Source organism: Panulirus ornatus, chromosome 4 (genome assembly GCF_036320965.1).
Source record: "Panulirus ornatus isolate Po-2019 chromosome 4, ASM3632096v1, whole genome shotgun sequence".
In the NCBI taxonomy this organism is placed as follows: domain Eukaryota; kingdom Metazoa; phylum Arthropoda; class Malacostraca; order Decapoda; family Palinuridae; genus Panulirus; species Panulirus ornatus.
Window position 1 is genome coordinate 5,528,932 of NC_092227.1, and position 13,664 is coordinate 5,542,595.

The following is a 13,664-nucleotide window of genomic DNA, read 5'->3' on the forward strand; positions in this document are numbered from 1 at the left end:
GTTGTGGTATGATCCTTTTTTTTTTTTTTCGTGAACGAAAGAACGATGGAGGAGGGTGGATGGAAACGTCCGTGCGTTCGATGAAGTGTGAGGAAAGCCCCACTGCAGGAGTGTGGGCTTTTGAGTGTTGGGTATAAGTAAAAGGGGTTGCTTAAAATGAGGGAGATCACTCATTTCTTGGCCATGGGAGCAAAGGCTTTAGTGATAAGGTGGGTTCTTCAGGGCGCCTACCAGAAACTGGTACTGCAGTAACTTAGATATAGATACAGCCTGGTGTGCGAGTGAGGACTACGAATGCGATAGTCTTTTTTTTTTTTTTGCAATGATTACCTCGGCCCTCGGGCAGAGTGCTGATCTATTTCAACACACACACACACACACACACACACACACACACACACACACACACACACACAAATAAGAAATAGAGAGAGAAGCTGAAGTCTTCATGTTTTTGTGGGATATGGTTATTACTCATTGGGGGAAGGGGGAAGGGAAGGAAGCAGTGTTTATAGACTGATTTATTGAATTTATTGAATACACGGTGTAGAGTTTTGATACGTTTTCTCTTTTGCGAAGAGAGTTCGTCAAAATACGTTCTCTCTTTTGCAAGTAGAACATGTCATATTGCTGTCTCTTTTGCGAAGAGAGTTTGTCGTACGCATTCTTTTTTGCTAGTAGAACTTGTCATACGCATTCTTTTTTGCTAGTAGAACTTGTCATATGAACTCTCTTTTGCAAGCAGAACATGTCATGTGTTTTCTCTTTTGCCAACAGAACTTGTCATACGTTTTCTCTAATTAGCTAAGAGAGCTAGCCATATGTTCTCTTTTGAGTCAAGAGGGTGTTAGCTTTCCATGTGGGTTTTGTGGATTATCTTCGTAAACTTCCTGGTTCCGAATATACGTAAATTTACCTCCTTTCTGATGACAACAGTCAGGACATCAAGGTAGTGTCTGGAGCTAGCACAACCTGTCAGTGGGCATTAAGCAAAGAACAAGCACGACACGTCACTGGACACCGAGCAACAAGCAAGCCCCATATGTCGGTAGGCACTGCAACAAGCAAGTAGCACACGTCGTGCACATGCAACAAGCAAGTAGCACACGTCGTGCACATGCAACAAGCAAGTAGCACACGTCGTGCACATGCAACAAGCAAGTAGCACACGTCGTGCACATGCAATTAGCAAGTAGCACACGTCGTGCACATGCAACAAGCAAGTAGCACACGTCGTGCACATGCAGTTAGCAAGTAGCACACGTCGTGCACATGCAACAAGCAAGTAGCACACGTCGTGCACATGCAACAAGTAAGTAGCACACGTCGTGCACATGCAACAAGCAAGTACGACACGTCGTGCACATGCAACAAGCAAGTAGCACACTTCGTGTACACTATGCAACAAGCAAGTAGCACACGTCGTGCACATGCAACAAGCAAGTAGCACACAGAAAACGAAAGCCACATGGACCACCGAGTGCCGAGATTCCATCATAAACTCCGCCAAAAGATCTGTTATTTCATCTTTCAGATGGAAGTTCGCCGTAACCATAAGCGGGTGGTGAAAGGTGGCCCACACCTATTTGTTAATCGTGTACACGGACATTACGAGACACATTAAATCACATAAGATGACCATGACGTAATGATACGTCTTTATAGCTCGTATCAGATCAGCAGCATAAGTTCCTTGAGGGAGAGCGGCAAATAGCTTTAGGTTAATATTATAAAGACTGTCAGTGATATCATAATCCATGGATACTATAATGTTCCCGGTAATTTTACGTATTACCTGGTACTAATTCTTTCCAGGTCCTGGTTGGTTAACTGGTACTGGGTCTTTATCTGGTACTGGTTCTTTACCTGGTCCTGGTTCTTTACCTGGTCCTGGTTCTTTACCTGGCACTGGTTCTTTATCTGATACTGGTTCTTTACCTAGCACTGGTTCTTTATCTGGTACTGGTTCTTTACCTGGCACTGGTTCTTTAACTGGTACTGGTTCTTTACCTGGCACTGGTTCTTTAACTGGTACTGGTTCTTTCCTCATAACTTGCCACACATAACTATAAACAATTGTCTTTCTGCTACATTATAATGGGAGGGCTGCGCCCTGTCTCTCCTGTGCTTGTGTGTGCTTCGCGTCCAAGAGATCGAATCGTGTTTTGATCCTAATGACCTCAGAGCGTCCAGTTTCTTCGGGCGTGGACGCTGCCATGATAAAACCCGTTCGTCACAAGATCTCGTAGAATTTCTGGACGTACTCTTGTCCCTCTCCATACCTACAATGCCTCTACCTTTCCATGTCTCAAGCCATCCGGTATGAGACGATATCCACTGGATTCTAAATATGGGTTGATTATCCCAAGTGATTCTGATGTAAGATGATAAAAGGAGGATTTGTTTTATCTTTTTTTTCTTTTGTTTGTCATTTTGGAGGAGACATGTCGCTTATAGTCGTCATAGGTGAGAAGGCTGGCCTAGTCGGACATACCCATCTGAGCCTCGGACAAAAGCGGGATTGCCTAAGTCCCCTGAGAGACCGCATGAGTGTTTGGGGGGGGCACCACAGTGCACGGTGAGACGAGCGACATGGTTGGCGGAGGAGGAAGGCGCGGCGCCCCGCCAGTGCGGTCGTGAGACGGGTACAGCTAATGGTTCCTTGATGAGGTCGCCTCACAAAGAAAACGAGCTGTGAAGGAGGTCTTGGGGGGAGCCCCGATTATCATAGCCTTGGAGGTCCGAGGCGAAGGACCTCTTCCCTCGTGCTGTTGTGTGTGTGTGTGTGTGTGTGTGTGTGTGTGTGTGTGTGTGTGTGTAGATAGAGTAGAGGGAGAGAGGGTGGGGGTGTGGGTGGGAGATAAGACATTTATGACTAGATACAGGACAAGAGTCAGGGAGGTACTGACTGCAGAGACGATCAAATGGGATATCTTTTCCCGTGTCTGTTTATTTAGATGCACACATCCTCCCATATCTTGAGGTAGCGTTAAGAGCAGAGGACTGAGCCTAAAAGGGAAAATCCTCACTTGGCCCCCTTCTCTGTTCCTTCTTTTAGAAAAGTAAAAACTGGAGGGGAGGACTTCCAGCCCCCCTCCCCGCTCCCTCCCCTTTTAGTCGCCTTTTACGACACGCAGGGAATACTTGGGAGGCATTCTTTCTTATATATATATATATATATATATATATATATATATATATATATATATATATATATATATATATATAATATATATATATATATATATATATATATATATATATATATATATATATATATATATATATATATTGTGCATATAATGTTTTCTTTTTTCTATTTTTTCTTGTGTTTTCACTCCCTTCAACGGTGCTGAACGATCTCTCTCTCTCTCTCTCTCTCTCTCTCTCTCTCTCTCTCTCTCTCTCTCTCTCTCACACACACATAGATTGCATCTCCTACTTGCTCAATGGTATTTTCCTACTGGCGCTTGGCACACCCTTAAGGTTGTTAACGGCTACGTCTCGCTGGCATGGTCCTCGGAACCATCAGCCACAGCACGTACTCCCTCCCTCCCTCGCCGTCAGTTGTAGACGAGGCATCACCAGCGTTCCTTGGGTCCCCATGATTACTCCCACGTCGCAAGTCGCTCCTCCTCTTCTCTTCTCCCCCCCGTTTTATTGTGGCGTGATATAAACTCCCTTGTTTAGGAGGAGAAGCATCTCGGAGAGGCAATTTCTGAGCTATCCTTTCCTAAGATTGATCTCCCTGAGGGCTGTTCAGGTGAGGGTAAGAGGACCTAGTTGTGGGTGAGCATTTTGTCACACGTCTTTTTTCCCAGAATCTGTCGAGAGGCAGCAGCAATATCTTACCGGCGATCCATTTCTCGACAAAGAGGAAGTGTGTACTGAGCCAAGATGGATAGGTAGAATAAAACGAGGAATTCCCCAGTCTTATATCATCTATCTATCTCTTCATAACGTGAATAAAACTACAAGTAGTGGATGATGTATCCAGCAAACTTCCCACTCATAGTTTTTTTCCCCTACTTTTGCCTTTAAATGATGGTCATTGTGATGCACGATCCAAGATCATTTCTCCTCAGGATAGACTTCCTTTTGACAATATTCCGATGCTTCGTATCTCGAGATATTGACCGTGACTCATTCACGGGCTGACCGGGGTCAATGGCAAGGCTGCGCAAACTCCTAGTAGCCGGGAAGTGTGGACTCCTTTGGAAGATCTATGGATACATGGAGCACACAAACCCTAAGTTGACCCTCGGTGGCTGCTAGTGATCCCGGTGAACAGTTATGATCACCATCAAGTCCTGGTGTCACCATCTCGTGAACGCCCGGAGATGACACTCACTCTAAACAGATGCTGACGACGATGATGACGACGGGGGCATCCATTCCCCCTTCAAACCACACACACACACACACACACACACACACACACACACACACACACACACACACACACAGCACTCATGGACGACTAGTATGCAGGGCTGTGGTAGACGTACGTCATAGTGACGTAAACATTAGCGATTTCTTATTATCAAAGGTTGGTTTCCCTCTTGCCTGAATACAGCCTCTCCTACAACATAACAAGTCACCTCCGATGATATACTTCACGTTCCTCACTGCTTCGTCAGCCTCCCGCCTCTCGCTCTGTCTCCCGTTATTCCATTTATCTATTGACACTACTTTATGTACTGTCTTCCACTATTCCTTTATCTATCTTCCACTATTCCTATATCAGTATTTCGCTACAACCTCCAGTCTTTCTTCCGCTACACCCTCTGTCTGTCTCCCATTACTCTATCTCCCAGTCACACCCCACCCTTCTATCTCGTACTAGTCTCCCGGTCCTCCCTGTATCTCATACTAGTCTCCCGGTCCTCCCTCTATCTCGTACTAGTCTCCCGGTCCTCTCTCTATCTTGTACTAGTCTCCCGGTCCTCCCTCTATCTCGTACTAGTCTCCCGGTCCTCCCTCTATCTCGTACTAGTTTCCCGGTCCTCCCTCTATCTCGTACTAGTCCCTCCATCTCTAGTTCCCGTCTCTAGCCGCTCCATCGGCCGCAGTACCATGACCTGCAACAATCTGCCTCAGTCGTCAAGGACAGGACGGTCACCCTCTTACCACAGGGGCTCTGCAGGTACCCCAGGGTGACGTCAGGCAGGACCCCATCCTCCAACATCATCACCCGCCTCCTCCATCACCACCACCACCACCACCACCACCCCCATCCAGCACTTCCTCCAACATAGGTTCTGACGCCACCGTCAGGCGCATCCTCCTCATCCACCGTCGCTCCCTCCACCATCAGGCTCTCCCCTTCACGTGGGATCCACCACCCACCGTCAACCCACTTCCTCCACCACCCACCACCACCGTCAACCCACTTCCTCCACCACCCACCACCACCGTCAACCCACTTCCTCCAACACCCACCACCACCGTCAACCCACACCCTTCCTCACCCACCACCACCGTTCAACCCACTTCCTCCTCCACCACCACCCACCACTAACCCACTTCCTCCTCCACCACCCACCGCCCCCGTCACCCACTTCCTCCACCACCTACCGGATCACCAAACAGCCCCAGCCCCTAACCCCCAACCTGCCTGGCAGGACACAGACTTGGCGCTGGTCAAGGTTGGGCCGCCAGAGGGCCCGGTTAATTAGCCTTTGACTCCCCGGCCGACCACCAACCAACCCTCGACCTTCCCCTCCCTCCCCCCCTCCCCCACCACACACACCGCTGTTAATTGGACACCCCCCTCCCCTAACCCCACCCCCCACCCCCAGTAGACCTCCCCTCCTGTAGCCCTCTGTCCCACGGCTTCCTCCTGCAGCCCTTTCTCTCTCTCTCTCCCATTCCTTCCTTATTCCTGCGTATCCGTTCAGTCTCGCAGCCCTCTCATCTGAAGCTTCGCATGGCCAGCACTCAGCTATGCACCTGTCTCTTAGCCCTTATTCTCTGTCCTTAAGCTTTTCGGGCGTTCAGAATCACTCCTGGTCGTCCTCCCCCTTAGCTAGCCCTTCAGCCCTTCAGCCCTTGCAGAAGCTGTTATTTCTCCAGTGATCTCGTTCTTGTTTCAAGCCCTCTCCTAGAGCGTGTTCCTGCAGACCTCACCTACAACTCCCGTAGCCCTCAGTCATTCAGCCCTCTCCTACCCATGACTCCCGCAGCCCCTCACCCTTGCTTCCCTCTCTAAAAAAAAATTAAATAAATGAATCCCATCTGTATCGCTTCCCAGCCTTGTTGCCTGAAGCCTTCCTCAACCTGTGGGTTATGCCCTCACTAAGCCCTTAACCCACCACCACCCTCATCAAGGGGTGGTGGGTTAACGTTCAGCACTTCCAGCGTCCCATCAACTCAGACTCCCGTTCACCTCACTTCGTACATGCTTCAACTGGCCCTCTGCGCTTCAGCGAGAGACTATTTTCCTCTCAGTCTTTGAGCTTTCCTCTAACTCTTCATCTTGATCCTTCCCAAGGGATCAACTGCTGGGCGGCCCTATCCTGCCCCCTTTCTCTTGCCGACCTCCCAGCGAAAGCCCAGCCCTAGCCAATCACAGATTAACTGTGAGTGATCATTTCAATGATTAATATGTCAGACATTTAATCATTGCTTATGGTTAATTACCGACCTTAGTATAGTTGCAAAGTAACATTAAGGTCCCAGAATTCTATTTAGTGTTAAAAGCATGACCTACACGAAGACTGTCTTGGAAATACATTAGTAGGAGAAAATGGCAAAAATATAATTGCGGATTTAGAGTATTTTTCAAGTCAAAAAAAAGTTTGTTTCAAACCTGTATGATGCTGAAAGGTTTCTTTACTTTGATTAACTAAAACAATCTGTACCTCTTTTTTAGGGTCGGCACATAACATATAGTTATGGAGAGTAAAAGACTAGGAAGTGTTAAACGTGTAATTACTATACTTCAGAATCTAATTACTGATCTTAAAGGTTCTGAAGTAATATTCAGACACCAGGAATTTATTTATCATGAAACATCTGACGTATACTGAAATTTTGATGCATATCTGATTTTCTTAAAACAGGAAAAATGTGAGGCTATTTTTCTAACTTGGAATAGAAGATAATTGAAAGGCTTCCATACCTTAAACAATGACCCAAAATATTGGGTATTGCTTCTCAAGAGCCAGCAAGTAGTGACTGATTAAATATGGTGAATAATCATGTAATATATTCAACGCCTGATTATTTCAAAGCTTTATTACCGAATCTTATTTATTCAACATGACATGTTGAGATTTCAAAGGGATTCTAAATTGTTCTTTAAACTAGGTGTTCCCGACCAATTTATCAGTAATGCTATTTGGAGCCCAAGAAGGAGTTTTTAAAGTAAATGTAATGATCTTTTCTTTTCGTATGATTGCCTTGATCGTATTCATTTAGGGAAATGTGACATTTTGGATGAACTTAAACCATAAGAACCAGCTGTTATGAGACCTCTTATTAAGCAAAAAAATTGTACGTGGGATTGATGACATGGATTTAAAGCGGCTAGAATATAAAAATTCTTTAATATGTGAACTGTCCGATATGCCACCTTTCTCTTTCTCCTTTTTTTCTTTCTTTTTACCTTTTGTTCCGGCTTTTATACCTACCCATTTAATCTTGATTCTCATTTTCTTAGATCAATTGTCAAGCTATGATAGAAAATGAGTCTATTTGTCTGGGTAACTTTAGCCTTGTAAGGAAATATTAGTTACGCTGATGTATGGGCACCTTTGTATGGGCACCTAACATCTTTTCAAGGAATAAAGAGGAAGTTCACTAGCATTAGAGATTTAATTTCAAAGGCACTAATTTCCTTTTAGATACTTTTGTTTCGAGTTTTTCCTCATGATTCTGACGAATTTATAATTCGCCCCCTTGTACGACATTTTGAATACGCGCCTAAGTGTGCCTGGACTGTCAGATTTTTTTCTTTTTGATACTGTGCCACACGGGAAACTGAGCTAGATTTTCAGGCAGCCATAATGTTACGACTCCCCTGATGGTTAGAAAACCGTCTTTGAAAGAGAAAAGAGAAGACGCGTGTGAGAGGAACTTTCTCGCAAGAGTTCAGTGCACGAGAACTGTAAAAACTACGAACTGTTTGCTGGCAGCTATCATTGTTTTGCTCATGGATTATGAAATGCTCAGAAAACTGTTCACAGTGTGTATGAGACATAAGGGAATTTGCTTCATTGATTTGGTTTTGTGCACTTAAAAAGCACAAAGGAATAATAGAGGTTTAGAAGATAGCAACAAAGGTACTCCGTGAGATAAAAGTCAATTACAGTGAGGGGTTGGAGGCCATTTATTTGCCTCCCATGGAAATGAGATGAGTACTGGATAATTTGATCCCGACATGTAAGTTTCTAAACCAGTTTGATGTGGGGAATAGTAAAGAATGTGGGGGGGGGGGGGGGAGATGCACACAGAGCCATCAGAGGGCCATGTCGAGAAGCTGTAGAGACCCAGTGTCGCGTGTCTTCCAACGGTGTGGTCGAATGATTTCATCGGCAGCTCAAGGCCTCACTCATGGTGCAACCCCACCCTGTAGCCTGGGCCCACACCCTTCCCCTCATCCTATTAAGGCATACGCTCAGCGAAGATAGAGGACGTGAGTTTTTCAGCTGCAGAAACTGATGTACTGTTCCACTCTCCGGCTCCCGGGGGGAATTCCTCTTCCCAACATTTGCCCTCTTTACGACCGAACCCCCAGACATCCACCCTGTTCCACCTCGCCATCCCTCCACTCGGCCTACGTGTGTTCCTCGAGATCTCTGCGCGACTCATGTTTTCCTCAGAGAGGATGCAGCTCACCGACCCTTAAAGCAGCCACAGGAAGGTTCTTTTAGAGTGCTGACTCGTACCCTGAAACACTTCACTATTGAACAACGTGGGGAGACAGAGGCCACCTCCAGTGGCCGTCTGAAACCTGTACACCTTTGACACCCTTATCAGAGCCCTTAACCCATATCCCTCTCTCACCCATTCCTTCCTTCTTGTCCATATCTCTAGGTTCCAGTAACACTTGCACCGCCTTCAGATGATCTCCAACCTTCCTTACCGGTGCATCTAACCTCTGTCCTGCAGCCAGGAGACACGTCGGTACAAAAAAAAAAAAAAAAATGAGCCGGACCAGGGATCACTACTGCTGAGACGAGGAACCCAAGACACCATCATCTCCACCGGTTCCAGACCAACACCACCACCACCAGGAGAACTCTCCAGACCACCAGGTCCACGCATCAGACCACCAGGACCACGCATTAGACCACCAGGACCACGCATCAGACCACCAGGACCACACACCTGATTGCCACTCGCTTCTATCAGCGGTCGATGTCCAGCCTCATGAAGCACAGACATCCCTTCCCCTGTCTAGTTCCCGTGTGGATTTCGGCTGATGGCTACATCATGCGCGCCAGACGCTGTGTCCATCACCCTGTCTGCTACACAGAGAAGGGGGAGAGAAGGGGGTATCATAACATCATTACCTTACCTCCCACCATTTCACACTCCACCAGCGCTGGGCGACCAGCTGACCATACCAGTGTAGCGACCAGTTGTCGTTCCATAAAATGTTGCCTCATTGACGACGGCTGACTTGGTGGCAGGTCGCAGGGGGTGACCTCCCCTGACCTAATGATCCCCAGAGAAATGAGTTTGGTGGCTCAACTTACGGCCGCCCCTGTGGTATTATCCCGTGACTCTGTGTTTCGCAGTGGCATATCAAAAGATGCCGTTGTAGTAGATGACCCAACCCTTTCCATAAGAAAGGGTTTATTCGTTCTAAACATCGAGTGTACCACTTCAGTACCTGAAGTCCTTTGGACCCTTTGGGCGCCTCCAAACATCGGTAGAAGCTCCAACATTACTCCTAACGTTTCATCATCCTAGCAGGTCTCATTGTGGTGCTTCATCTGTGACGCCAACCATCACCAGCATCGAGGCTCCACTGCAAAGACCATCTCATTTCCCAACCTGCCACACCTGAACTCTCCTTCCCCACTGTAATCCTTTTCCTCCAGCAGCTAATTGCCAAAGGGCTAATTTCACTTTAATCAGTAAAACATTGTTATTGTTTAACGTATTTCCGTGCCCCTGTCTCAGTTATACCACTCCAACAACCGAACAGAAAACTTGTTAAAAGGCTAAACCTGGAACGTGTAAGGAAAGACATACAGAATTATTTTTATATTAGAGATTGGTAGATGACTGGAACGTGCTGTGCTGAAATGTGAATGCTGATGGTATTTGAAACTGTGAGTATGTATGATTGTAGGGTGTTTGATCTCCCTCCCCATACAATACAATTAGGTGATTACAAGGGCTGACCGTCACAGATTTAATGCTCCATACTGGACACCAGTCATGCTGAAAGTGCAGTGATTGAAGTCTGTATTTATTATTGATAGTATCTGGACGAAGTATGATATGAAAGTATAAGTTTTTACGGAAGCTGATAAATGTTCATTGCTTTCAGGTAATTTACGAAGTCATACTTTGTTTTAAACGTTGATTAGAGAACTGTAATAGAATTCACTGGGGGGCCTTAACATTTGATTACAGATCACATCAAGAATTAGACAAGACTAGTTACACGTACTGTTTGTAGATATTTAATGAACATTTAAAAAAAAACCAAAGATGCTGTTCAATTTCATTGCTAGTAATTTTTCTGTCATAAAGTTCATATGGAACTCTGTATATCCAGACATATGCATTGTTCACAGATAGACCAACAGTAAAAGATGATCAATCTATACTTATGTTTGGTGCAATGAATTGATCTACAATAAAGGATGTCAGTCAATTTAATATTTTCGAAATCTAGCGCATTTCCACTGATATTTAGCGATTCATCACTGCAGCGTTGACAGCGCTAACTGCTGAAGGGCTAGTGTTGGTAACATGAGGTAAACAATAAACAGCATTACCTATCCAGGCCAGGGATATCAGATGCATTCGAGCTTCATTTTCAGATTTGCACCTGCAGAAGGAGACAAGCTTTATGAGAGGTGATTGTAAGTAAACTGCATTTATTAAGGGGTGAGCTTGTAGTTATTGGTCGCCCCCAGTTGTATGACAGGAAAATATAGTATAAAGTACCAGTTAAGGGGCACCACAGAATTATTCTGTGGACTCCCTACACATCATAGCATTCATTTGAGTAAAATTCTGTATGGTCTATGTTCTAATCCAATGGAATCTTTGTAATCACTGTAAAGAATTATTTAAAGTGGGATTTTCCATTTCCATTCTAGATATCAATCTTTAAATAGTAGGTAAATCATTTGTGTTGGGGATGTGAGGGTGAGAGGAATTGTAGAGTTAATGTCTTATGGGTTCTGTTATCAGTGAAGTTTTATCATCAAAATAAGTACCCCACTTAACCGCATCTGGATTCATTTGATATTGAAAGTAAATGCTGAGTTCAGATGCCCATTGAGATTTAGGAATGTGGCCCAGTGGGAAGCAGATCTCATAGGCATGAATTTGATCCCTGAATCTACGTAGATGATATAGCTTTTCCAGAGTACTTGCATAACTTGTATTCATTCAGATTCAAATGGTAATATTGAGTTGAGTGTATTAATTAGTAAGGTAAGTATGCACTTATAGACTCTATAGGCAAATTTTCGTGTATGCAACTTCATCCAGTTCATATACCAACAAACAAACAGAATAACCTCTGTAGAACCTGAAGAATCGCCATGTGAATATTTTTTTGTCAGCTGTCTGGATGGTTACTTTTCTAATGTCATTGCCCTGTGCGCAGTGACATTAGAACATGAAGTTGGAATGCATAGGCATTTCTCCTTTTATTTACTATTAGCTAGATTCGAGTGAGTGTTACAGATGCATTACTTACACTCTCATCTATTTAATGATTTTACCTCACAATCGCTCTCCACATCATACCCCTACCCACTTTAAGAAATTTTGGAATTGATGCAGTTAAATGTGCTACACTCAAAATCTCATACTCTCTATCAACTTTCTGTAAAAAATTTATTGGTACCAATTTCATTAGATTCTATTATTATTATTATTATTATTATTATTATTATTATTATTATACTTTGTCGCTGTCTCCCGCATTAGCAAGTTAGCGCAAGGTAACAGACAAAAGAATGGCCCAACCCACCCACATACACATGTATACGAATAAAGTGTATATGAACGCTCACCTTCATAGAACATACAAAGCTCCAACAGCCAGGATCGAACCTGGGACCCCTTGTGCAAGAGGCAGGCATGCTAACCGCTAGGCTAAGGGACTGTATAATAGGAAACAACTATTCGAAATACTATGTACTCGAATACCCTTCGTCTCACAATGGTGAGCAACGGGGTCTATCGGTTGTTTCCGAACAGAACACATAGCCAGCTGATAGCGTTTTACCGAACCTGACTGTACAACGCGGAGTTATATGAATACAAATAAAGTGTATATGAACGCGCACCTTCATAGAACATACAAAGCTCCAACAGCCAGGATCGAACCTGGGACCCCTTGTGCAAGAGGCAGGCATGCTAACCGCTAGGCTAAGGGACTGTATAATAGGAAACAACTATTCGAAATACTTTTTTTTCAAAATACTATGTACTCGAATACCCTTCGTCTCACAATGGTGAGCAACGGGGTCTATCGGTTGTTTCCGAACAGAACACATAGCCAGCTGATAGCGTTTTACCGAACCTGACTGTACAACGCGGAGTTATATGAATACGAATAAAGTGTATATGAACGCGCACCTTCATAGAACATACAAAGCTCCAACAGCCAGGATCGAACCTGGGACCCCTTGTGCAAGAGGCAGGCATGCTAACCGCTAGGCTAAGGGACTGTATAATAGGAAACAACTATTCGAAATACTCTGTACTCGAATACCCTTCGTCTCACAATGGTGAGCAACGGGGTCTATCGGTTGTTTTTATACAGTCCCTTAGCCTAGCGGTTAGCATGCCTGCCTCTTGCACAAGGGGTCCCAGGTTCGATCCTGGCTGTTGGAGCTTTGTATGTTCTATGAAGGTGCGCATTCATATACACTTTATTCGTATTCATATAACTCCGCGTTGTACAGTCAGGGTCGGTAAAACGCTATCAGCTGGCTATGTGTTCTGTTCGGAAACAACCGATAGACCCCGTTGCTCACCATTGTGAGACAAAGGGTATTCGAGTACATAGTATTTCGAATAGTTGTTTCCTATTATACAGTCCCTTAGCCTAGTGGTTAGCATGCCTGCCTCTTGCACAAGGGGTCCCAGGTTCGATCCTGGCTGTTGGAGCTTTGTATACACATGTATATACATACACGTCCAGACACGCACATATACGTACCTATACATCTCAACTTATACATATATATACGCACACAGAAATATACATATATACACATGTGCATAATTCATACTGTCTGCCCATATTTATTCCCGTTGCCACCCCGCCACACATGAAATGACAACCCCCTCCCCTGCATGTGCACAAGGTAGCGCTAGGAAAAGACAACAAAGGCTACATTCGTTCACACTCAGTCTCTAGTTGTCATGTATAATGCACCAGAACCACAGCTCCCTTTCCACATCCTGGCCTCACAAAACTTTCATGGTTTACCCCAGATGCTTCACATGCCCTA

The 13,664-nt window shown here is 44.9% G+C and overlaps 1 protein-coding gene across 2 annotated transcripts in view; it reads left to right on the forward strand.

Moving 5' to 3' along the window:
• The window catches only part of nonC (serine/threonine-protein kinase Smg1), a 455,954-nt gene that overhangs the window by 178,889 nt on the left and 263,401 nt on the right, over positions 1–13,664 (forward strand). Inside the window, exon 1 of one of the 2 annotated variants that reach the window (XM_071692701.1) lies at positions 10,914–11,048. The exons of the other annotated variant lie outside the window; for it this stretch is intronic. The gene's annotated coding sequence lies outside the window, so the exon portion shown is untranslated. Of the gene's footprint in view, positions 1–10,913; positions 11,049–13,664 lie in introns of those variants that run through there. 2 annotated transcript variants of the gene reach the window in all.